Source organism: Engraulis encrasicolus, chromosome 17 (assembly GCF_034702125.1).
Source record: "Engraulis encrasicolus isolate BLACKSEA-1 chromosome 17, IST_EnEncr_1.0, whole genome shotgun sequence".
NCBI classification, from domain to species: Eukaryota; Metazoa; Chordata; class Actinopteri; order Clupeiformes; family Engraulidae; genus Engraulis; species Engraulis encrasicolus.
In genome coordinates, this window is record NC_085873.1 from 18722530 (window position 1) to 18727336 (window position 4807).

At 47.1% G+C, this 4807-nt stretch overlaps 1 long non-coding RNA gene across 1 annotated transcript; it reads left to right on the forward strand.

Moving 5' to 3' along the window:
- The first annotated feature begins 1490 nt into the window (after positions 1-1490).
- On the forward strand, positions 1491-4532 carry LOC134467300 (uncharacterized). Its single transcript, XR_010038507.1, has 3 exons — positions 1491-2195; positions 2677-2700; positions 4290-4532. It is a non-coding gene; the product is annotated as an uncharacterized LOC134467300 (long non-coding RNA).
- The last annotated feature ends 275 nt before the right edge of the window (positions 4533-4807 follow it).

Genomic DNA, 4807 nt, shown 5'->3' on the forward strand with positions numbered 1-4807 from the left:
ATGAGTGATATCCGTGGGAAGTACATCGATGATGACAGTTAATAATCATACTTAAATTATACATGAAACTCTGCCCATGGAGTCCTGTCAGGGTTCTGATCCCATTCATCTATGGGCTAACCCTCTCACTCTGTACACCACTCGTGCCCTTAGGCTTCATTGGAATCGTCAGGGCGCTCGGACTGTGATGTGTCGTATTGTGTTTGTTTTCTCATATCTGGTGATGGTGGTCTCTGCTGCTTTCCCGTACACTTTCACATACACGTGCGCCTGCCGCTCCACGTAGGGCATACGCTACGTCATGCACTGGGCATCGGCCCCAACGTCGGACTGGGCATCGGCCCCAACGTCGGACTGGGCTCTGGCCCCAACGATGGACTGGGCTCTGGCCCCAAAGATGGACTGGGCTCTGGCCCCAAAGATGGACTGGGCTCTGGCCCCAACGACGGACTGGGCTCTGGCCCCGACGACGGACTGGGCTCTGGCCCCGACGACGGACTGGGCATCGGCCCCGACACTGGACTGGGCATCGGCCCCAACGTCATCCTGGGCCGGCGACTCTACATCATCCTGGGCCGGCGACTCTACATCATCCTGGGCCGGCGACTCTACATCATCCTGGGCCGGCGACTCTACATCATCCTGGGCCGGCGACTCTACATCACCCTGGGCCGGCGACTCTACATCACCCTGGGCCGGCGACTCTACATCACCCTGGGCCGGCGACTCTACATCACCCTGGGCCGGCGACTCAACATCACCCTGGGCCGGCGACTCAACATCACCCTGGGCCGGCGCCTCAGGGCTCGTGCATCAACGGCTCACCTCAGCATTGCCCTGGGCTGTCGCACCTCAACACCACGGCTCAACATCACAACTCGGCATCACAATGGGCCATCGCCTCAGCATCGCACTGGGCTGTCGCCCCAACTTTAACGCCAGTCACCTGGTTGTATCGGTATCCTCATCCATCCTGCATGACAAACTTATCGCAGCTACCCACTGGTAGCGAGTAGGAGTTTATGTCTATTTTGATATGCCGTTTTTGTTCTGGTGCCGTTATTCAGTGATGTTTCAGCTTTCTGCTCTGTCCCTCTCAGGTCTCGATAACTGGCTCTCCAACTCTCCTCTGTCGTAAGCTCGCACTTTCTGCATTCTCCTGACTTTTCACCGCGCCACACCGCGTAGGTGTTTATCATAACTGACATGGTGTTATTATTCTTGGTCGAGATGTTTTCTTGGTGTTTCATTCATTGTTCGTTTCAGCTACAAGCTCTGCTCTCTCCCTCTCTTAGGTCATGATTACCAGTTGTCTGCCGATTCTCCTCTGTTTTAACCTGACCTTTCTGCTATCCTGGCCGAGGTGCTCGTCTTTTAATGTTAGCCACTCATGCTTTGTCTAAAGCTGTCTCTCTCACCACTCTGGGCAGACGCCCGCATAGTGCAGGCTTTCAGCCGCTGGTCTGACGCAGTGCATCGTGCATTCGGCTCATTCCTCGCTTTGTCATCTGGCTCAGTGTACTGTTTCTGTTCTGTTAACTCTGTTTCGTTCTTCTCGTTCCTCGCCCAAGAGGTATACAGCACGCTCGTTCAGAATCGGCGTGGCCACCACGGCCGCTAAGCGGGGTCTGTCCCCTACTGCGATCAAGGCGCTGGGCCGTTGGTCGTCTGGCGCATACGCTTCCTGCATTTGCCTCACTCCTCATCACGTCGTTGAAGCATGCTATATCTGGTCTGTAACTTTATGTTTTCTATTCTCATTTCTGGTGACGGTGGTATTTTGCTGCACCGGCGGCATTCACTCCATCTCTTGGGGGGCTATCGCTCCGGTCACCCGGTCATGTCTGTATTCTATCCTTCTCTCATCTATCAGATCGATTTTATAGTGGTCCGTAAGCCTGTTATCTCTATATTTTGTAACATTGAACCAGCCTAGTTGCCATGGTTGTTTATCTATGATGTCAACTATCATACCACATATTATAGCCTACATTCATTCATCCATCCATTCATTTACTCATTCATCACCATGTTCTACTCTCTCTCCTAGGTCACGATTCCGGCTCTCTACCTACTGTCATAATCTAAGTTTTCAGCGCTCTCCTGACCAAGGTGCATCTATCAATCAAATCATAACGCTCTGCTGTGTCTCTGCTCTCAGCGCATCCGCGCCATGTCTTCTCGCATAGCCTAAGGTACCGACATTATCATCACCATCATCATCACAGGCTTCATGCCTCCGCTAGACCACCGCCCATAATCTTAAACCTTAGAACATCCCTATCATTTATAATCTCATTTAATCTATCATCATTTGTCTTCCAACACCTATCACTTATCACTCATCATCATCATTATTATTATTATCATTGTAATCATTGTCGTCATTGTCATCGTTATCATTATCATCTTTATCATCATCATCATTGTTATCATCGTCATCATTATCATCATTGTCATCATTATCGTCATTGTCATCATTATCATTATCATCTTCATCATTGTCATCATTGTCATCATTATCATCATTATCGTCATCATTGCCATTGTCATCATTGTCATCGTCATCATTATCATCATTATCATTATCATCATCATCTCATCATCATCACCTATCATCCTTCATCTTCCGTCTATCATCAATCAATCATCTAACTAACTTTTCATGTCTTTCAGATGGTGTCTCCTTGTAAGCGGTAGGTGAGTTCACTTCTAATCTCTATTTTGGGGCAGGCTACGCCCGCCTCCATCTCCGCTGGAGGATATCAAAGTCTGTTCCCATAAGTCCCATCACTCGGCGGCCATCTTGGCTACGCCTCAAACTGACTATTTGAGATTAGTCAGTGATGGGGTATATAAGAATGAATGGGGGAAATAATGTTGTGTGACAGTGGGACAACACAGCGATACACAACTCATATGGTTGGAATCACAATGAAAAACTGGGTTTAATGGCCGTCTTAGAATGACCGAAACATGAAAGTAACACTTTAAAACAGCGTTTTTCTTTATGCTATTTTTGATCTGCGCATGCGCCACATTCCACGACAACGTTCTGTTTTGCGGCAGGTGGGAGCAAGTTGCGTGGACTTCACCTCTTCCGGCCGGCTGTCAAACGGGCATCCATTCTCCGGTCATCGTACAGAAAAGACACTGGATTTATTTTCTGATAGCCAAAGCAGTAAGCACAATGGTCGTCCCTGCTCATCAGTAAAAAAAAAAAAAAAAAAAAGGCTATTGAATAAATTAATGATGTAGGCTAGCCTGCCTCAAAGTTGGTGTTTTAAACTGTGATAGGGCCTATCATGTTGTTGCCCAAACTGATAATAGCTTTGACCAACGGTGAAAAATATAAGAAAAAAAAGCTAAACTGATCAAAGTTGAATGTCTTGCAGACTTGCTCCCGTTTTGCTTTTTCTTACTTATTTGTTTTCAACCATAAGAAAAACCACAACTGGTGTGCACATGTAGGTCTATGTACACGGCCGTTTTTGTTTCCGTGATTATATCTGTCCCTTTGTCTTGCACCTGCATTTTGTATGGGCGCAGAAAGGTGATTAATGGTCGAGTTGCGCTCTCTGCCCAATTCACAATGAAGTTTCCACGGACGGCAAACAAACCACATGGCCGCCAGCAAACAAACCGATTAGGTACGAGCAGTCGTAAAGGTTTACGTTTGCACTTGCGTCGAGGCGTCGAGACGATTGGATAAGTGACAGCGCAGCTCAGCAAGCAATTGGCTCTCGTTACCGGACAGGTGGGAGTGACACCGGCAAACGCCATGTTCGCGTAGCCAAATGCTCTCGTTCATTCCTATGGAAGGTTTCATGAGTGATTCGTCTCGTATAAGACCGTCTCTGAGGATATGCTGTCCTATCCCGGAGTTCAACGCGAAGACGGGAACCTTCGCCAAACTGATTCATGCATTTTATCAAGTGTTATTGTTCGCCAAACTTTTATGCATTCCTGTATCATGTCTAATGTTCAATAAATGTTAATAACGTTCGTTTGCCTCTCGAGTCTTCATGGTAGAAATGGGAGCTTGCGTAAATTCTACCAGGGAGACTCGAATTTCTCGGCTGTCAAACTTAGCCTACTAGGCCAACCAACAAATCTTCCTTTTGACAGATCATACATGCGTCATCATTGCCCAGGATCGCCAACCAATCACAACGCGAGATTGGGGGTTCCCCCGTTACGCGTCACTCATGCATCGTTACCTCTCAGCCAATGGATCACATTCACGTTTGTTTAAATAGCTGTCACTCATTCTGTTCTCTGCTTTTCAGTTAAGCCGATTTTGAAGCCACCACCACCCCTCCGTCCACCGTCACCAGAGGTTCCCGTCTGTTAGGGGGCAGGCTACGCCCGCCTCCATCTCCGCTGGAGGATATGCTGTCCTATCCCGGAGTTCAACGCGAAGACGGGAACCTTCGCCAAACTGATTCATGCATTTTATCAAGTGTTATTGTTCGCCAAACTTTTATGCATTCCTGTATCATGTCTAATGTTCAATAAATGTTAATAACGTTCGTTTGCCTCTCGAGTCTTCATGGTAGAATAATAATAATATTCATTATTTAGAGTGCAATATCACCACAATACATCATGGGCCTATACGACAAAGCTGGTTCAGGATAAATTCAGGTTAGAGTTAAATGAAGAGTTAAGTTAATCTAATAGAAGATTCTGGAGTCCTCATTTTGTTAAGAAAAGCTATTGTATTAGAGTGTTTTCCTCTTAACTTAACCTTAACTTATCCTGAACCAGCTTTGTAGTAGCCTATAGGCCCCATGTTACACCATAA